The 22,514-nt window shown below is 36.4% G+C and overlaps 1 long non-coding RNA gene across 9 annotated transcripts in view; it reads left to right on the top strand.

The window, feature by feature from the left end:
* Positions 1-22,514, top strand: part of LOC144368182 (uncharacterized) — a 275,404-nt gene that overhangs the window by 180,111 nt on the left and 72,779 nt on the right. For 5 of the 9 annotated variants that reach the window (XR_013427958.1, XR_013427960.1, XR_013427964.1 and 2 more), the window contains one exon: positions 6,331-6,403. The exons of the other annotated variants lie outside the window; for them this stretch is intronic. This is a non-coding gene — a long non-coding RNA (uncharacterized LOC144368182). The remainder of the gene's footprint in view (positions 1-6,330; positions 6,404-22,514) is intronic. 9 annotated transcript variants of the gene reach the window in all.

Below are 22,514 nucleotides of genomic sequence, written 5' to 3'. Positions count from 1 at the left end.
ATGAGATAAATGTATACAGGAATAAAAAATTAGTTCAAATAAATGCAGTAACAGAGGTAAAAAGTTCAAGGGTGATCACAAGAGGAAATATTTGAGGGATTGCCAGAATTTTGACGGATGAAGATGGAAAAGCAACGATTTTATGCCTGTTAAGTGATGGCATCTTTGAGAACAAGAAAAGGCCTATGGGCTTAGATATTAGGCAGATGTGGATGGAAACAAATCGAGACAGACTTTAAGGTCTTAGATTTGTTTTTAATTTTGTAGGTATTTTTTTCATTCTTTAAAACTTTTTTAGAATCCTAATTATTTTACTCAAAAGCCTTAAAATTGCTTCTTCATTCTTATTTTAAAATACATTTTTATGTTAATTAAAGTAGCATACTTATGTAGTTTAAGATAAGTCAAAGTGTAACTAATGGCCTACAATGAAAATAATAGTACTTTGCTCCATCCACTGTCCAACCCCAACTCTCACTCCATAAAATTTACATTTAACTTCAGCTATTAAGTGTAGTCTCCACCTCATGATTTTAAAGGAATATATTTTGCTATTTATTACTTTTTAAGTTATTGTGTATACCTACAGATTTCCTGTTGTGAATATGAGTATTTAACCCTTATATATTCTGATAATCTTTGCAAAACACATGCTCTATATTTGTCTCTCTCTGATGCCCGCGTGTGCACGCACACACACACACATACTTTTTCTTCACTGTCCTTCTAATATAACTTATGAAAAGTTTTGTTTAAATGTCTACTCAGTGTTCTCATGACTATGAAAATGTAAATATTGTTTAATCTGAACCACATGTGAAAAATAGTGATGTTTTCATTGAATAGTTTTTACTTTACCTACCTTAGTAATTATGTAATTATTTCATTTGTTTAGATTTCTTTGTACAATGAATTTCCCTCCAACTTTGAAAGATATATAAAATTCATGACCAAATGTGCAAACACATCAAATAATCTTTCAGTACATCTATCTATCTATCTGTCTGCCTGTCTGTGTATCTTTGTATCTATCTATCTATCTATCTATCTATCTATTTTTCTTTTCCTTCAATCTGCAATGTCATCAGCCCTAGAGACCTCTCACCCCTAACTCATATTCTGCCTGGATGGATCCTTCTCTCTGACTGTTAAACTGTAGTCCCATCATCATCATTCCGAGAAGCCTGTATACTTTTGTCTCTAATGATAAAGCCCTATTTCCTTGATGACTTTGTTATTGTCTGTTTTCCATTATCCCACTTGCTTTCATTAAAAGCAACTTCTTATTTCTTCATAGTAATTTCAGTGGGTTTTGGTTAGAAAGACAGATTAAATTTCTGTGTTCCATCCATGTTCAAATGAAAGTCCCTCATATCTGTAATAAACAGTATTCTAGTTTACAGAGAAAGAAGATAACATTAGGCTTAAACTTTATCAAATAATTGCCTCTATGTCTTCAGGGGTATTTATATTAGTACTATGTCTTTTTACTTGTCTTCCAAATTTGGATACTGGCTAATTCCTCTCCTGATTCCTTGCATCCCTAAATCTAACTGCTACCCTATTATCTTTCCTTCACGGTAATGCTTATTAGAATTTTGTTTATATTTTCTGTCTCTGTCTCCTCAATTTTCATTAAATTCATGGCAATCAAGATTTTAGCTCCATGAATATGAACCTCCCTGAAATGGTTTTTGTTAAGATTGTTCATGTTTCATTTAAAATCTTTTTTTTTTAATCCTTGAGTTTAATGCTAGACCTTATAATAGAAGGTAGATTTGTACATTACCTTTTTTCAGTTTTTGGTGATAATAAAAAATAGTGAAACAAAAAATAAGAGAATATTGATAAAGATTTCATGTGTACTGATTTATATTAGTTAGATTATAAATTCATGTGAGTATTCAACACATTTTTTCAGTTGCTATGTAGCTTGGACAAGTTCACATAAACACCTTTTGACTCATTAACTGATAATTTCATATACATTTCCAGAAATATCTTTTATACTAAGAGAGGATTAGGAGCTCTGACATTGAATTCAATCTCCAGTGAGTTGAAAAAAACAACCCAACTGGATTTGAGTACTCCCAAAAGATTACAAGGAAATTGGCAAGTTTTTGGAGGACTCTATTTCAATGACTGCTGGGCTTTGCTATTTTTTTTTTTAAATATAGTTGATTGTGCCCCAAACATGCTCGTGTTGGAAGTATGGTTCTCAGTGAGGAAATGTTGGAAAGTAGTAGAACCTTTAAATGGTGAGACTTTATTCATGATAATCAAGTCATTGTGGTCACTGATATCAGAAGGGAATAATATTGATTTTGTGGAAGGAATTAATTATTTTGCCAAAAGAATTAGTTGATTTTCAGAAAGTGACTTATTATAAGAGAGTAAGCCTGATCCCTGACCTCTCTAGCTTTCTACCTTGCCAAGTGATCCCTCTTGCATGCTCTTCTGCCATGATTTCATCTGTGGTAAGACCCTCACTAGATGCCAATGCCATCACCATTTTCTTGAACCTCCAGTGCTGTGAACTAAATAAACATTTTTTCTTTACATAAACTGGTCTCAGGTATTTTATTATACTAATGAAAAACAGACAAAGACAAGGTTCATTTAATCAACCCCAACAGTTCAAAAATTTCTACAACTTAAAATAATGTTTTGTTGATATTTTTATTATTGTTGTTACTTAGTGAGAGAAATACTTTAGTTGGTGAAAAGACAGAATTATAATTGCCCCAATGCTGGTTTTTCTTTCTGTAGAATAAGTCAGAAATGACTGATCATATTCTCTCACCACATACACTTGTGGTGGATGGAATATATGATGGATTTTACTGTATTTTTACAATAATAGATTTTAATTAAATTTCCAGAGGATATGTATACATCAAATTTGGGGTTTGTTCATGGCATTTACTTTTACAAGAAAAAATCTGTTGCCACTTATGAGCTATTATTGCTGTTATGAATATAAGCATTAAGTTTACTGCTTGTTTTGTAAGTTATTTGAAAATTGACATTAATTGTTCATAACTAAAAAACACTTCCCTCTTCTGTATAATCCTCAGGCATTTTTCATGGTCTAGTATATTTTTTCCATGTATAAATGGGGGCTTGCCTCTTCTAATTATTCTGCTGCTTAGGCTGAAGATTTGTACATTAAATTGTTAGTTACTAAATATTAAGTCTGGAACAAGATATGACACTTCAGATATAGAAAAGGTAAATTATGGCATATGGCACTATTATAAGGTGTGCTACTATTTTTGTAGTAACTTTACCCGCTCTATAACCACAAATAAGTATTTGTCTAGTATGTGTGTAGTTTTAAGGAAATTATGTTGCAGCTTGTAATTACTTGCACTGAAATCCATCTGCTCAAACTTAGACCTTGCACTGCCTTAAATGCACTTGGGGACAGGAATGTATTCGATATGTTTTCTTAGCGCTGATTAAAGCCGTGGTATTTACCTTAGCCCCTTAAAAATAAATTTACTTTACTGTGGGATCAATGCGTTTAGCTGTGTTTCCTTAAAAGTGACTTACAATGTGGTAATTTAGAGGAAGAGAGGAGAAAATGTCAGCAAGCTCTTGCGTTAACTCCAGATACTTCAATGTGTACAATGACTACACTACAAAACAACAACGAAGAGAAGTAGAAGGGCATTTTCGATGTAGAATTAATTTCCTGAATTGTAGAGAGGGCATTTTTTTACCACTTATTTTTTTGCATGAAACTGAGATTTAAGAGTAAATTTACTGAACTTAAAATAACACTATTTAGACTCTCTATTTTTATACATACATCATTTTTCTCTTGTGTAGTCTATGTGCATTTCTACTTCTGAGCCATTTGTTCTTTTACAGAGCATCCTTATACTTAGCTTGTTTTTCTCCTTGGAAAGTTTTAATTTTTTTTCTTTTAATTAAAGTAATGTTTATCTCTCATATTTTATTCTGTCCCCCTAAAAATTCACTTTTCTCTTTCCAAGCATTTGTAATATTTGTCATGGTTGACCCCAGATAATTAAATGTGTCCTTGTCATATTTCTTTCTAGACTGTAAAATCTGTGAATTTCTTTCCCTCAAAAATCTTGCCTTCCTTGTATATTTGGATACTTGAAATGCTCATAGCAGATGCCTGACACCCTGTACGCAAGGCATGTTTATTAACTCACGGAGTCATGCTGTCCCTGCTCTGGGAATGCTTTTATCTTGCCTCTCTGCTTATCCAAATTTCCTATTCTTTGGGAGTCGGCTAAAGACCTGGCTCTTCCTTGTTGTCATTTCTGGTGAACTCTACCCTCTGTGGTGTCTTTTTTTTCCTAATCTGACAGTGGTTTGCAACATGGAAGGATCTACTTTACAAGGAAAGTGCTTGGCACAGACTTGTTCCTGTAAATGCATCAGCTAGTGAGTGTCCTTTAAAGTCTGTGATGCATAGAGGTGACATGCTTAAGAGTATTTGGTGGCTAAGTTGAAAAGTGAAAGGGAGCCCTGGGCTTCTGGCTGTCCACAAGGTTTATGATAAGAGTTCTCCATAACACTGGATGTACACCAAGATCTGTGGCCCTGGCTGCTCACCTAACAAAGTATGCTTAAAAGGGTCACCCTAAAAGATGAACCATTCTTTGTTATTAGCTAGAGTTTTAGTCTGATCTTTGAGAAATCACTTTGACTTTCTGACCTCAAGTCTAAGTTAAAGTTACATGAGCATGTTTCTTGGGTCTTCACATTGAGCCCTGACTTGATTCTCATGTGTCTTTTACGGGCAAAGACACATCCTAAGAGAACTGAACTTATATGATACATCTTCATATTGTAATAATAATGTGAGAAAGTCTAAAGTTGTATTTACATTCAATGAGTGTTCATTATTTGGCAGATATTTCCATATATCTCTATTGCCCACAACAATGATAGATGGCATTGGTACCCCTGTTTGATGAGAGGCGCTCTTATAGTATAAGTTACTTGCACAGACCCATTCAATAAAGGTGGCGTGGCAGAGACTTAAAGAACCCTTGTCCCTGGCCTCAGAAAATATTAGATAAAATTAGGGGTTTATCACCTGGGCGCCATTGCGCAAACCTGTAATCCCACTGACTCAGGAGGCTGAGACAGAAGGATCACCAAGTTCAACAATGGCAAGGCGTTAAGCAACTCAATGAGACCCTGTCTCTAAATAAAACACAAAATAGGGGTGGGGATGTGATTCAGTTGGTCAAGTGCCCTTGAGTTCAATCCCTGATCCAGAAAAAAAAAAAAGAGAAAAAAAGAAGTTTATCACTTACCAATTATGTGACCTTGGGAAATTTGCTTTAGTTACTTAAGACTTAATCTCCTCATGTGTAAAATAGGACAATAATATTATTCACCATGTAATACTACCATAATGACTAAATAAAACATTATAAAATGTTCAAAAATTAAATCACAGGTAAGATAATTTGGCTCCAAACCTATGCCTTATTCTGTATAGGCATTATCTAGAGCCATTTAATTCATTCAAAATATTTATTGTATATGTGCTCTAGATTCTTAGAATAAGTCAGTAAACAAAATAGGCAAGGACTCTTGCCCCTGCCCTGTGGAGCATCTGTTATAGCAGAAAAGACTCTCAGTCGCTAAAATAAACAAATTATATAGCATTTCAAAATAAGGTGGCAGGTACTAGGCAAGAATAGACTATATGGAAGATAGATGACCTTGGGAAATTTGCTTTAGTTACTTAAGACTTAATCTCCTCATGTGTAAAATAGGACAATAATATTATTCACCATGTAATACATGTTTGAAAATCATAACTGGGTAAAGACTTTGTGACAGTCAGGGAGGTAGAGAGCTTCCAAGTAGAGAGAAGAGCCATCATAGAATTCCTAAGGTGGATCTTCACCTGGTATGTTCAAGCAGCAGCCAAGAGACCCTTGTGGGCAAGGAAAATACAGAACTTAGAGGTCATAGAGGGAGCTGATCCTGTGGAACATTGTAAGCCCTCATGAAGACCTGTACTGAGTAGAGAAATGAAATATTATCTGATGTGCTTTAAAAATTGAACTCTTGCATATGAGGCCCTGAGTTTGAGTTGCAGTGGTGGTGGTGTGTGGGAGACCTGTCAAAAGGTAACTGTAGTTATTGTATTAGAGAAGGTACTATCAGGGAATAGAGCAGATGTGAAAATAGCCAGTTAGGAGGTGACTTCAATAACACATTTGAAGGATGTGGTAGCTTAGGCCCTGGGGCAGAGCAAGATAGTGGTAAGAGTGTGAAGCAATCAGTCTGTCGATTATTTGAAGGTAACCTACCAGAATTTCCTTTCAGATTGAATATGGGTATGAGAGAGCAAGTCAAGCTGAACATGGAACTAAGAATCCTGATATGGAAAAATGGACGGGTGAGTAGTCAGAAACTGAGAAAGCAAGGATGACAATAGGGCAGTTTTATTGGGGGTTGGGACATTGAAGAAAAATCAGAAATTCTGATTTGCACATGTTGAGTATGAGACGTCAAAGGAACGTTTAAAAAGTTGTTAGTTTTTTATCTTGGCAGTTTCAGCCTACATATTTGCCAAGCTAGCAAACAGTGCCATTCCTTCATCTTAACATTAGCTTCTCAACTGTCATCTATTGTCTATTACCAGATTTCAAAGTCTATGATAAAGAGGCTTTATAGTATATTTATTCTGAATTCCTTATAATGCTGAAAACATAATTTCAGTTTGTCAAAAATTTATTTCCTCATTGCTTCCAAATGCTTGTCTCCCTAAATAATTAAATATTGAGTGCTACTTTGCAATGATGACAAGGAAAGAAAAAAAAATGTATGGAGAAATAATCCAGCTGTATTTTTGCCATTCTTTTTTTGGCAACATATAACTGTATATGCATATAAATCACTTTTAGTACGAAATGTATATTAATATACATATAATTTTGATATTATATATATATATATAATTTTGGTATATTTGAAGGCAGAAAATTTTCTTTACACATATTTTTATTTATTAATCCATTCTAAGACACACATGTAAATGCATATTACATTTCAAGCAAATATTTACTTAAGCAAAAAAATAAATGACTTAATGAGAAGAATACTAGTAGTTTATAAAATAAAAGAACAGATAAACCCTGAAAAGGATAAAAACCAGCCATTCTTGTCAAAAATTTAGACTTTTATTTTAACTTTTTAAAGAAAGTATTAAGTGAACCATACCATGTGTGCTGGTGATGCCAGTTATTCAAGTATTCATCTTCCTGTTCTGGATTCTGGGGTTTCATTCCCTGAAATTCTAATGGAAAAGGCAGAGCACAAATGAAGACATGGCACTCTTTGGAATGCCAAAACTCCAAAGAGGGAATATACTATTACTCTTCCAGTAGTAATTTGTGGGTTTAAGAGAGAACACAATTCAAAAGAGAAACTTCGTATGGATTCAGAAGGAGATTGCAATATAAAATATACGTAATGATACAGTCTAGCACATGCACATGCCCACAGAGCAGTGACATGTACTTAGGAGGAGAAAAAATGGAAAGAAAATCATAACAGATGATCAACTTCAAAAAATGGTAAAATACATTTTTGCTCTACATAAATGATAAATTTTAGCTTTCCAAGAGGCTCTTATTTCCTTTCTTTTATCTCATTTTCTTTCTAATTGGTTTCTGTTTTTAAATAAGAAATGTTACCTTGTAAATAGTAGCCTCTTAATCCATTGTTTCATTTTCCACAATTTTACTTGCTCATCATGAACAAAAATCTGAAAATATTAAATGGAAAATTCTAGAAATAAACAATTCATAAGTTTTTAAATAAATTTTATTACAGCATATCATTTTAATTGCTCTATTTTATTATTAGTTATTGTTGTTAATCTTCTGTGCCTAATTTATAAATTATACTTTACCAAAGGTATCTATATATTGGAATAAACAGCTGTCACATGTAGGATTTAGCACTATTCATATTTTCAGGTATCCCACTGGGAGCTTGGATCACAGACTACCATGTTGCTTTTATAAACCAAGCACAACTTTTAAAATTGTGAGATAAGGGTCTCTACCTAATTTGTTTAAGCCCAAATGACATTTGTTCCTCATATACCTCGGACTGGAAATTGGTGAAAGAAACTTGAGTTAGGGATTCTGAGGATGTCATCAGAAACCAGGATCACTACATTTTTGGCACTGCCTTTTTAAAATTCACCTTCATTCTTACCAGTCACAACATCCTAACCATTGGGAAGTCAAAAAAAATATTTATTTCTCTGTCAACTATTTGTCTTGTAATATTGCCTCCAACTGGGTCATTTGTGTTCCTGAATTAATTACTATGTCCAGAAAAATGCAATGCTTTCATTGGAAGCCTTGTGGCCCATCCCTAGAGGTAGGGACAAGTCAGCTGAGGGTGAAGTAAAAACAGGTTGTCAAAGACAAAGATACATATGGTTTTCAGGTACGTGGTGGATGGAAGTAGAACAACAAATGCCAAGCTTGGGGAGTTTTAATGTGTTGGGGTGGGGGGAAACACATCATTCCTTCTCAAGAAATTTCAAATAGTTCACTTCTTTGGACTTCCTTATTCTGGTTGTAGTGTGTACCATCATTCTTCCACAGCCCAAACCTCAAAATAGTTTTTACATATTATTTTCTCTTGGCTCAGTCATCAAGTTCTGTCAATTTATCTTCCATAATGTCTTTTGCATCTGTACTTTTCTTTCCATTTTCAGTGCCACTCCTCAAATTTGGACTATTATTAATTCTTGCCTAGATATTTGTGTTTGCTGCCTAACTGGTTTTCCAGCCTTCAGTTCTCTTCTTTTTTTTTTTACTTATATACATTAAACTTTATTTCATCTTATGCTTCTCATTTATGTTTCTATGATTGCTCAAAATTTTTATTGGTTCTTCTTAGTTATGCATGACAGTAAAATCCATTTTGATAAAATTACACAATTATGAGATATATCTTATTCTAATTAGGACCCCATTCTAGCGGGTGGATATGATGGTGGGGTTGACTTGTGTATTTTCCTACTCCTATACCTCTCCCTTCCTTTTGTTCCCCTTTGTCTGATCTAATGAACTTGTCTTCTTCCTCTTCTTCACTTTATTGTGATTTACCTTCCGCATATCTACCAAAACATTCGATGTTTCGTTTTTTTGAGATGGGCTTACTTCACTTAGTATAATAGTCTCCAGATCCATTCATTTACTGGCAAATGTCATAAATTCATTCTTCTTTATGACTGAGTAATATATCCCATTGCCGAATGTTCCACAATTTCTTTATCCATCCATCTGTTGATGGATATCTAGGTTGGTTCCATAACTAAGCTATTATGAATTGTGCAGCTATAAACCATAATTTCTTTCTAGAATCCAGGAATTTTAAAATTTTTTATTTGTTCTTTTTAATTATTCATGAAAGTAGAATGTATTTTGACAGATCATACACACGTGGGGTATAACTTTCCATTCTTGTGGTTGTACATGATGTGGTGTTGCTCTGATCATGTATTCTTATATGAACATAGAAAAGTTATGCCTGATTCATTCTACTGTCTTTCCCATTCCAATCTCCCTCTCCTTTCCTCCACTTTCTTCTGCCCAATTTGGTGGGCCTCCACTCCTCCCTTTCCCCAACCATTTGCGAGTGACTATCTGCATATCAGAGAGAACATTCAGCCTTTGGTTTTGGGGGATTGGCTTATTTCACTTAGCATAATAGTCTTCAGTTCCATCCATTTTCCAGCAAATGCCATAATTTCATTCTTCTTTATGCCTGAGTAATAGTCTGTTGTGTATATACCATATTTTCTTTATCCATTCATCTGTTGAAGACACCTATGTTGGTTCCATAGCTTACCTATTGTGAATTGAACTGCTATAAACATTGATGTGGCTACATTACTATTGTATGCAGATTTTAAATCCTCTGGATATGCCGAGGAATGTGATAATTGTGTCACATGGTGGTTCTATTCCAAGTTTTCTAACAAATCTCTATATTTCCATAGTGGATGCACCAATTTGCAGTCCAAATAGCAGCGTATGAATGTACCGTTTCCCCTACATCCTTGCCAACATTTAATATTACTTGTTCAGAATCCAGGAAATTAAAAAAATTCAGCTTATCAAGTGTTAGCATTAAGTAAGTAAAAGTTATTCAAAATTGTAAGTAAAAGTTATAAGTAAAAGTTATTCAAAATTGAGCTGAAATTGTGTAAATTCTTTCAACTTTCCATCTTTCAAATTCTATGAGTAAAAAAAATTATCCTATTGAATTTTAGGTAGAGGGATTTTTTAAATAGAAATCATATGGTACAAAATTATTTTTAAGAAATACTAGTATGTATTAGATTGAAGGAAACAATGGGAACATAAAGTCTAGTTGCAAAATTACTATGATAAATAAGCATGATGTGATAGAATCTGGAACAAAGGGAACAGGGACTAGAAATTAAAAGCATGGTAGACCCAAAGGAAGAATTTTATGTTTTATTTCACCATTTAATTATGAGGTCAATAAGAGCCTTCATCTTTCAGTATTGAATTGTAGCCAATGATAAGTCCTAGCAAATTTTTGGTAAAATTTAAGAATGATGTTGAACTAAATTGTATAACTAGTGGTATTGGGAAAGGTTTAGATTAAGTAATTGGTGAAGTATGAAAATTAAGAATCCCAAAGTGTCTTTCCTTTGTCTGTTTAATTCCTTTGCCTGTTTGATTCCTCTTCCTCCTCCTCCTTCTTGATTTTTCAAAAGAAAGGGATTGTTTAATATGACTTCCTGGTGGTTGATTTTTTTCAAGGAAGGTTCTGACAGCTGGTAAGCTGATTTCCTAGTGGTTTTTCTGACTGCTCAGATAATGCGCCTAACAGCATTTACCAAAATAATAGCGAGAAGACTTGCTATCTTCTTCTTTTCTAATATTCTATTATTCAAGATTCACCTGTCTCCAGCCCATGTCCCCCAGGAACAGTGGGAATGGGGATCCCCTTGGTGGAACGTGCTGGCTCAGATAAAGCTAAGAGAAGTAAAATGTTGAAAAAACCCACAGAACACAGAAAGCAATTTTAAAAGCGGGGGCAGGACAGGCAAGCTGATCTTCGTTTCTAGACTCTGGCAAAGTGGAGCCCACGCCTGCTTTATTTATATTGGGAAACATCAAAGAGATTCTATAGAATATTCTTCTCCAAAAAAAGTTATAGGTTGGCTGTTCAGTTCCTGACGGGTTATGCCCATCTTCAGAGCTGCTATGAGGAACCTTCCTAGCAGAGCAAAGAGAAAGGTCATGTGCATTGGGCACTCTATTGTCATGGGAGAGCCATGGCGCGAGTTCGAAATGCCAGACCTATCTCCCTGGCTATAGGAATTCCTCTAAGATAGTTGCATGTACCATAGTGAACAGATGTACTAACCACACCAATTCTAGAAGTGGCAAGTTCTTTTATCAAACATGGATAGAGTGCTTTCTTCCTTAAAATTTAAAATCAGAACTGCCGAAGTCTGGCTTGGCACAAATCAGGAGCCACTTGTCAAAAGGAAACTAACTTTATTTTTAGAACTACAAACGCCAAACAAAACAGCTCCAGGGAAAAACCCTCAGAGCCCAACTGCCACCACCGGCTTCCACAAGCCTCTCTCCCCCACACCAGCCTTTTCCTCCCACAATCCTCCTCCTCTTGAGGCCGATTGGCTGGGTTGCGTGGGCAGAGCCAAAGAAGTCACCCAATGAGCAGCTCCGTGGAGGAGCCAATCAGCTAGATGTTGCTGGGGCAGCTGTGAGCCAATCATCAGCTGGCAGTCTGAAGGGCAGGGAAACAGCCCAATGAACATCACCGCAGAGGAGCCAATCAGCTAGATGTTGCTGGGGCAGTCTGAAGCTTGCTGGCAGCTGGAAGTTTGCTGGGGCCCCTTTGGCTGTGGCTCTCAACATCTCCCCCTCTCTGTTTAAACAACAAGCATGTGGCTTATGGACCGTGTCTGCCTTAGGTTGTCCAATACATATGGTCCTTACCCGTCTTCGGATGAGCTGACCTCAGGGCGTCAGCCTCCTGTCTTAGGTTGGTACCATTGTAATTGGATCTTACCCGTCATTGACTACCGGTCCAGTACAGCCACACCTGTGGAGAGGTCTCAGCGGGGGGGGGGGGGTGAGGTTCTTTGCCTCACCTCTGTTGACCCCCAAATTTTAGCTGAATGATCATGACAAGCAGAAGGGAGGAAGATATACCAAGTCAATTGACGGTTCTGTAAGCAGTTCAGTGTAAGTTCTGTAAGCAGTTCAGTGATGGCTATTGCAGAAACTGTAGATTAGTTTTATCTTTGTCTTCACCGGCACAGGGATGAAGATAGGAATTCTGGCAATAATGACTAAAGAAAAAATTAGGTAACATTCCAGAAGACACTAAAAGAAAACAATTTTCTTAACAATTTATATTATCTTCATCGGCACTGGGATGAAGATAGAAATTCTGGCAATAATGGCTAAAGAAAAAATTAGGTAACATTCCAGAAGGCACTAAAAGAAAACAATTTTCTTAAAAGAAAACAATTTTCTTAACAATTTATATTATCTTCATCGGCACTGGGATGAAGATAGAAATTCTGGCAATAATGGCTAAAGAAAAAATTAGGTAACATTCCAGAAGACACTAAAAGAAAACAATTTTCTTAACAATTTACATTATAGTGAAGAGAATTATTAAATATAATGAAAACTAAAGGTGAGAGTAAACAAACAGATCTGTTAACCTCCTTTTTTGTTTACATATTAAAACAATTCTTAACAGTTATTTACCCAATTTAAATTAAACCATTTAAATCACGTGAATAAAAAAAAAATATTTGGATCCATCTTTTCATGAGCGCTCATCATATATGATATATAGAAATATGTACATTGGACATACGTACTTTCAAACATATAACACAAAACACAAGTGTGCACACATAATATAATACATACAACACATAACACAATAGTAAAGGCCTTATAACTTTTTACAGGTAAAATCTCTATTGCAATGTTTAAAAACTCTATAGTCAAAAAAAAAAAAAAAAATAGAACTGATCAGCAAAACATTAACCTAGGTCTGTATGAGCTCAAAAAAATAAAATAGAACTTCATGATATGGGAAAGGGCAATAATAAAATAGATATTGAAAAAAGCATCCTGGTTCTGTCGCAGATGTAAGGATAGCCAAATTGGAGTTTTGGATATCAGCTATTATGGATTTGAGCTAAATCATCTTCTTTTTGGTCTGTAGAAATCGCTTTAGTTAATCTCTCTGGAATCCAAATCGGCTGCTGTTCTCTCTGTGGAAACACAAAAACAGACCCCCGACTCCAGACAATCACTGGGTCAGGATTTTAGTTAATCTCTCCGGAATCCAAATCAGCTGCTGTTCTCCCTGTGGAAACACACAAACAGGCCCCCGACTCCAGACAATCACTGGGTCAGAACCTTGGTTAATCTCTCTGAAATCCAAATCGGCTGCTGTTCTGGGTCAGAACCTTGGTTAATCTCTCTGGAATCCAAATCGGCTGCTGTTCTTCCTGTGGAAACACACAAACAGACCCCCGATTCCAGACAATTACTGGGTCAGGACCTTTCCATTGTCCTGTTAGAATATCTTTCCAAAGTACCTTGGGCTTATGTACATTTTTTGGACACATATGCCTTTCTGCAGCACTAAGTCCTGATGAATCCAAATTTAAAAAGTTTAGAGTAAAAAGCGTTATTTTAAGTTTATCTTTGGGGAATATATACCCCTTCCCAATTCCATCTTTTTGCTTTAATAAGTACATTTTAATAGTTTGATGAGCTCTTTCAACTATGCCTTGACCCTGTGGATTGTATGGGATTCCTGTTATATGAGTAATGCCAAATGATGAGCAAAATTGTTTAAAAGAAGTAGACGTATAACCAGGGGCATTATCTGTTTTTAACTGTTTTGGAATGCCCACAGTGGCAAAATTTTGTAAGCAATGAGCTATAACATCTTTAGTTTTTTCGCCGGCATGAAGGGAGCCCATCAAAAATCCAGAAGAAGTATCAATTGTAACATGCAAATATTTTAATTTTCCAAATTCTGGCAAGTGTGTGACGTCCATCTGCCAAATATGGTTAGGCATCAATCCTCTAGGATTGACTCCAAGATTAACTTGTGGTAAAAAGGTCACACAATTTTGACATTGTTTTATTATTTGTCTAGCTTGTTCCTTAGTTATTTTAAAACGCTTTTGTAAAGTATTAGCATTGACATGGAATCTTTCATGAAAATTTATAGCTTCTTCTAGTACAGAGAAAATATGTATGTCACGTGTAGTTTTATCTGCTAAATCATTGCCTAAACTAAGGGCTCCAGGCAATCCTGTATGTGCCCTGATATGTCCTACAAAGAATGGATCTTTTCTGTCCCAGATTAAACTTTGTATAGTGGAAAACAAAGAGAAAACAGTAGAAGAAGGGGAAATTCTACCAGCATCTTCAAGGGATACTATAGCATTAACTATATACTGGCTATCAGAAAATAAATTAAATACAGAATTTTTAAACATCACAAAAGTTTGTAATACTGCATTAAGCTCTACCTTTTGAGCTGATTGTTTGGGTACTAAAAATGTAAAAGTTTGATCAGGTGTAACTATTGCTGCTGTACCATTATTTGACCCATCAGTGAATATATTTGGAGCATTCATGATAGGTGTTTTTCTTGTCATTTTTGGAAAAATTACAGGATGCAATGACCAAAAAGACAATAAAGGATTAGATGGTAAGTGGTTATCAAATGAAACATTAGATTTGCACATTATTATTGCCCAAGTATTTAACTCATTAGCTAATTCATCAATTTGATTCATAGTATATGGAGTAATAATTTTATGGGGAGAAATTCCAAACACTGCCTTTGCTGTTTTTATTCCTTTGAGTATTAATTGTCCTACAGCCTCAGGATATCTAGTAAGAATAGTGTTAGGAGAATAAGATAAATGTATCCATAATAATGGACCTTCTTGCCAAAATACTCCTGTAGGAATATTTTTTGTTGGTAATACAATAAATAATAAAGGCAAACTTATATCAATTCTATCCAAATGCATATTTTCCATATATGTTTCAATGATTTTTAATGCCTTTCTTGCTTCAGGCGTTAACATTCGGGGTGAATTTGGATCTGATGGACCTTTTAGGATATCAAATAAAGGTCCCAATTCTCCTGTTGGAATACCTAGATAAGGCCTTATCCAATTTATGTCTCCTAATAACTTTTGAAAGTCATTAAGTGATTTGAGTTGATCTACTCGTATTTGAATTTTTGGTGGACGGACCATGGTTGAGGATAATAGAACTCCTAAATAATTAATTGGAAAATTTAATTGCACTTTATCTATTGCTATTTCTAGATTATAATTTTTTAATAAGTTTGTAAGTGTGGCATAACATTCTAGCAATGTGTTTTTAGCTTTGTGTGCCAATAACACATCATCCATATAGTGAAATATTTGTAGTTCAGGATTTTGATTTCTAAGTGGCTGGATTACTTTGTTAACATAAATTTGACACATAGTTGGGCTGTTAGCCATCCCTTGAGGGAGTACTTTCCATTCATATCTCTGATCAGGACCTTCATGATTTAGTGCAGGGATAGTAAATGCAAAACGTGGACTATCCTCAGGATGAATTGGAATTGAAAAAAAACAATCTTTAATATCTATAACTAAAACATACCAAGTTTTTGGCAAAGCAGACAATTGAGGAATCCCCGATTGAGCAGGTCCCATAATGACCATTTCATTGTTAATGGCTCTTAAATCTTGCAGTAATCTCCATTTACCAGATTTCTTTTTGATGACAAAAATGGGAGTATTATGGGGAGATACAGAAGGTTGTATATGTCCTTCCGCTAATTGTTGTTTGACCAGATCATGGGCTACTTGTGTCTTTTCTTTAGTCAAGGGCCACTGAGGAACCCATACTGGTCTTTCTGATTTCCATGTAATTTTTATTGTCTCAGTGGCCCTTTGTGAAAATCCAACCCATGTCTGTCTGTTCCTTGATCTATTTGTATTGGTGCTGCTATACATTGTTCTTGTCTTTCTAATCTTTTTCCTTTCCTAAAACCTTGTCTAGCCATAATAGTGGGTGCATTTTGATTGATATTATTTGTTAATGTCAAACCTAATTGATCTAAGACATCTCGTCCCCATAAATTTACGGGAAGATGATCCAATACATATGGCTGTATAGTTCCTTCACATCCTTCAGGATCCTTCCAATCTAATAGCATTGCACTTCTATCGGGATTAGTCGCCACTCCTAGGCCTCGAAGCGATTGAGTGGCTTGTTGTAATGGCCAATGTTTTGGCCATTCTTGACGAGAGATGATGCTAAGATCTGCACCTGTATCCAGTAGCCCATTAAATTCATGTCCTTGAATATTTAGTTTTAGCATGGGGCGAGAATCTAAATTTAAAGAAAGCATAGCCCAATCTACACCTGTGGAGCCTAATCCCTTGGAACCTCTTTCTACAACATGACTGGAAAATTTATCATGTAGGCTTGGTATTATTAGTAACTGTGCTATTCTATCTCCTGGTGAAATTACTGATATACCCTTTGGAGAACTGGCTATAATTTTTATTTCACCTTCATAATTGGAATCAATTACCCCAGGACTTATCAAAAGTCCTTTTAGAGTAGAAGAGCTGCGTCCCAATAATAAGCCTACTGTTCCTTTGGGAAGAGGTCCTTTTACCCCTGTGGGAATGATTTGAACTCCCATCTCTGGAGTTAGTACTGATTTGGTGGAGGCGCAGATGTCCAACCCTGCGCTCCCTCTGGTTTGTCTGATGAGGGATCTGATGTGCTGGGCACTACCCTGATGGGGTTGCTGGGGTTGCTGGGTTCCTCCAGTGCTCCGTATATTTGTGGTTTGGGGCCCCGGAGCATTGGGGCCCCCTGTCCATTTTTTGGCAACGGAGCCCGATGCCTTTGTCCACGATATTGTGGATAAACACCTTGTCCTTGTTCGTTTTTTGATAATGGAGTACCCTCTATGGTGGTTTGAGGACGGTATTCATTAGCCCAATATAATGGAGTACCCTCTATGGTGGTTTGAGAACGGCATTCATTAGCCCAATGTCTCCCTCTACGGCATCGTGGGCAAATACCCGGTATTCTACTTGTTTGATACCTAGTTTTGTTAAACCCTCCTCCTATGGGGCAATTCCTTTTAAAATGTCCTGTTTGTTGACAATTGTAGCATGTTCTTGGCCTGGCATCTAAAGCCTGTTTTACTGCAGCTGCCACAATTTGCCCTTGTTCATTAATGTCTCTGGCATCTAAAACCTGTTTTACTGCAGCTGCCACAATTTGCCCTTGTTCATTAATGTCTCTGGCATCTAAAGCTTGTTTTACTGCAGCTGCCACAATTTGCCCTTGTTCATTAATGTCTCTACATAATTTAATATATGTGTTTAAATCTTCATGTTTCCATGGTCTAATGATATCTCTACACCAACGATTCGCTTGGTCATAAGCCAGTTGTTTTATAAATGGCATTGCTTGTTCTGTATTCCCAAAAACTCTGGTAGCTGTTTGAATAAGCCTATCTACAAATTCAGCGTAAGGTTCATTAGCTCCTTGTATTATCTTAGATAATTGACCTTGTAAACCTCCAGGTTCTTGTAAAGACTTCCATGCCCTAACTGCATCTACAGCAATTTGTAAATATACACCAGGATCATATGCAAGTTGTTGCTGCCGATCCTCATAAGGTCCCTTTCCTAACAACATATCTAGATTTCTCTGAGGATAACCAGCTGCTGCATTTCGACTAGCCGTCTCCTTGCAAAATTCCTCATTGGCAACCTTCCATAACAGGTATTGTCCTCCATTTAGCACAGCTTTACACAAACTAGCCCAATCTGCTGGCGTCATGCTTAAGTTGGTAATGGATTCGACCAAGCTTACAGTGAAGGGTGCTTGAGGACCATAGGTTGCTACAGCCTCTTTTAGCTCCTTCACTGATTTGAAATTTAAACCCTGGTAAGTTCGCTGCCCTCCTACCTCAAATACAGGGCATACTTGAGATCCTGTCTCAGGATCCAAACTATCAACTGCGGGGGTTGGGAGTCTCTTAGCATATGGAGGTGGTGCTGTTGATTGGACACTTATGCCCTCTGGTGATAGAGTGCTGTTAGTAGCAGTCTCCTGTAGAGGTGGCGCTGTTGGTTGAACACTTACGCCCTCTGGTGATAGAATGCTGTTAGTAGCAGTCTCCTGTAGAGGCGGTGCTGTTGGTTGGACACTTACGCTCTCTAACAAAAGGGTCTTATTAGCAGTCACCTGTTTTAACTTTTCCCCTGATAGATTTTTCTGCTCTAAACTTCCTTCCTCTGTCTCACTATCTCGAAAGACCTTCTCTTTTACTTGAATCTTTTCCTCTTTCTGACTAGCTCGAGCTTTTACTTGAATCTTTTCCTCTGTCTGACTAACTTTAGAGACTTCCTCTTCTACTTGAATCAATATGTCTTCTTCTTCCTCTACCTCTGTCTGAACTGAAGGCTTTGGACTAAGCAAACTAGATACCAACGTCCACAATGACAATGTGCCAACTGGCAGAGTCCCTGGGTTGTTCTTTTCTATTCTTTTTAAATCTTCACCATGATGGTTCCATTGTGATATATCTAACAACCCCTCCTTAAAAAGCCATGGGCTATATTCTTGTATTACATCAACGTATGCCCTGACTGCTCTTGGTTTTACTGGGAAGCTTCCTTCCTCTAACAATTTACTTAACACTCTTTCGGTTTGTTTTTTACTAATTGCTGATCCCGTATTTCTACTATAATACAATCCAACAAGATGACGCCAAACAAAACCGAGACAGAATCCAATAAAAAGGGAACCACACAAAATCATTATAACAGCCTTTCTATCCTCCTGACATATGCATCCGTCCTTTCTCCCTATCTGTTCCTCAAACGCAAATAGTTTTTCCCCAGATGTGAGTGGTTTTTCTTCCCTCTCACTCATCTCCAGGGACAGGCAAGTTAAAACAAAAATGAAGCAAAACAAAAGAGGAATCTTAGAATGGCTCCCCATCCTCTCGCCCTGCCCTCAGGGGCGAGCAGTTTACTTACCCTCAGTTGCTCCCCGTGCGAGCCACCAAATGCCGAAGTCTGGCTTGGCACAAATCAGGAGCCACTTGTCAAAAGGAAACTAACTTTATTTTTAGAACTACAAACGCCAAACAAAACAGCTCCAGGGAAAAACCCTCAGAGCCCAACTGCCACCACCGGCTTCCACAAGCCTCTCTCCCCCACACCAGCCTTTTCCTCCCACAATCCTCCTCCTCTTGAGGCCGATTGGCTGGGTTGCGTGGGCAGAGCCAAAGAAGTCACCCAATGAGCAGCTCCGTGGAGGAGCCAATCAGCTAGATGTTGCTGGGGCAGCTGTGAGCCAATCATCAGCTGGCAGTCTGAAGGGCAGGGAAACAGCCCAATGAACATCACCGCAGAGGAGCCAATCAGCTAGATGTTGCTGGGGCAGTCTGAAGCTTGCTGGCAGCTGGAAGTTTGCTGGGGCCCCTTTGGCTGTGGCTCTCAAGAACCATTAAAAAAGAAGAGAGAAAGCTTGAGATGTGAATTGAGAGTTGACAGAGGCAATATCACTTTTCCCCAAAAAAAGTGAATCTGGCACACAAAAATAGGTAGAGATGAGAGGAAAGGCAAAACTAGTTTTGGACCCCTGATTCCTCCCATCCATGAGGCAAAATGTTATCCCTAGCTAATACAATGGTTTAAGTATATGACTCAATAATTCCCCTATATTTGTTTGAACTACCTCATGAAAGTTTTCTGTGATATTGGGTTACATCAGAACACTTCTTAGTAATAAAACAGACTATAAATGTAGTGCCCAATATCATTTAATTAGATATAAATGCTGGAATACGTAAAAGTTATCTGGTGTCTAAAATATATTTTTAAATACCTAGCAGTGATTATGTGTATAAAGTTGACACTATGCTCTACCCACATCCCCTGACATCGCTGTGCTAGTGCATGTGCATAGACTCCTAATGGTCTTTCTCTCCCACTAACCTTCATGGTCTCTATGGAGGAAGACCCACAGGCCTTTAGAAGCATTGCTGCCTGTACCCCTGATAACCATAAGTGCCTAGGAATTGCTGCCCTTTGTAGCAGTCCTTTAAACAAACAGGCAGGTAGTAGATCTTAATGTTCCATCTTCTGACAAAGGACAGTTCTGAGATGATTAACCTATACTGCCTCCAGAGATCCCCCACAGGATTAAGCCAAAGATAACTTCCATAGGACTTGATTTATATTCCTCTGTTACATGGTTTTCCTCTCTCGTTCTCCTAGGAATATGAAATCTATGAATATATATATGTAAATATATATGACATGTATATATAAAAACATACCTCTCTCTCTCTCTCTCTCTCTCTCTCTCTCTCTCTCTCTCTCTCTCTCTCACACACACACACACACACACACACACACACACACAAAAAAAAAAAAAAAAAAAAACCAACACACTATCTTAACACACAGATTTCACAAGAGACCTCAGATGAAGAACCTAAGAGTGTGATATCAAATGTAAGTAAAATTGAAATGTTTGGGAGAGAGATATGAAAAAGTGGTACTAAGATAAACACTATAACTGTGATATGCCTCACCTGGAAATGAGAATTAATCAAAAAATGACCTAAAAATGTTATTCAGCTACAATTCCAGTGAATTGAAAGAATACACCTTCTTTGCATTTGCCAAACATTACAGAGCAGAATTTTAAACTGGTGTGTATTTTGGCTCTCATTTAGGATTATAATTTATTCTTCTTGGTTTGTTTCCCAGTATTCACAGCAATGTCCAGCATACCTGACTGAAAGAGCATTATTGGCCAGAATCTTAAGGAGAAATATTTTCTGAAATCATTATAAAAAGGTTAGGATCATTTCCAAAAGTTTGGGATTAAGATTACCAAGCAGCTGATTTATTGGTTCTCTGAGAAGTGTTCAGCCTCTTCCTCCCAAAACAAATACACAGATAAAAACATCTTCTGTACTCACCAGCCACCACCTATGAGGCTGTTCTTTGGAAGCTTATTCAAGTTAGTAGAGAGTGAAAATGTGAAAAATGCACTGGTGTAAAATCACTAGTACTCTGAGACCAAAACCAGTCTAAGGTAGTAAAGGAAAGTAACTTATGACTCAGTAATTTATACATTTCAGTGGTCCGTTTGCCTCAAAAATATTGCTGAAGCTGCATTTAAAATTTTTCTAATACACTTAAATGAATTTACTAGGAAGAGAAATATTTACTCAGCATGATTTAATTATACTTGTATACTTTAATTTCCAAATAGCACATATTTTATAGAACAGATAGAACGTACAACAACTTAAATAAAATGTTTCATGCCCATATGCTTTTCCCCTATCAGTATATTTCTTATTTTCTGAAAAGAATTTCATACTGAACATAGGCTTAGGAGATGTATGTTCTTACGTGTGCAGGGGGTGGGTGTTGTTGCTAATTCTTTCTGTTCTTTTCATAACATTTAGATGTCTCTAGACTTAATATATTTGCATTTCTGTCCTGACAGTTGATAGAACAGTACTCTTTTAGACCAGTACTCTGCTCAAAAGGGCATTCTGGACAGTAGTCAGAGTAACACCTTAAAAAATAATAGCTTTCAAAGCTTGTTTTTCTTTCAGACTGTGAGCTACTTGATATTAGGAACCATGACTTATTCATCTCTATATTTCCTGGGTAGAATGTGGCCATATAGAAGATGCTCAATAAATATTTGTGGAGTGAATGAGTAAACACCCTATGGGTAGAAAGTTTCAAATAGTCTTTACCCCACAGCCCATAACTCTCTCAGGAGAGAGAAAGTCAAGTTAGGACAGTGGATTCTAAGACATCGGCTTTTGAATATTGGATTTGTATCTTTCTTGGGAATATTAGCAATGTATCTTAGAGGAAAACACAGGAAAAAATTGTGGCTTTTCCTCTCCATCTGTAGAGAACACTGTGTCCAGTTAAAAATGTGGCAAATAACTTTTTGAGATGCAACTTATTCTATTTTTATTTCTTATATAATTTTGAAAATTAAAATCAATATTATTATTTATATTTTATTCTTCAAAAAGTTCATTTAATGTGTGAATGTTCATATAATGTAAATTTAATAGGTAACTAAAGACTATACCTAACACATTTATAGAATCAGTATAAAGTACCAGTGATATAAACTATAAAAAACACACATAAGAGTCATTGTTTGCATACAGTTTTAGATATCATTTATAAAGTATGTGCATTCAAAGGCTTTTTTTAACTGATCTAAACACTCATGTAAATAGTATGGGTATATTCTCCGCAAATTGGCGATAAGAAGGCAAGGTTCAGAGATTTGAAGTGACTATGCAAGTTAAAGAAAATGAACTAAGAG

Source organism: Ictidomys tridecemlineatus, chromosome 11, assembly GCF_052094955.1.
Source record: "Ictidomys tridecemlineatus isolate mIctTri1 chromosome 11, mIctTri1.hap1, whole genome shotgun sequence".
In the NCBI taxonomy this organism is placed as follows: Eukaryota; Metazoa; Chordata; class Mammalia; order Rodentia; family Sciuridae; genus Ictidomys; species Ictidomys tridecemlineatus.
This window is presented reverse-complemented; position numbering and strand designations above follow the sequence as displayed.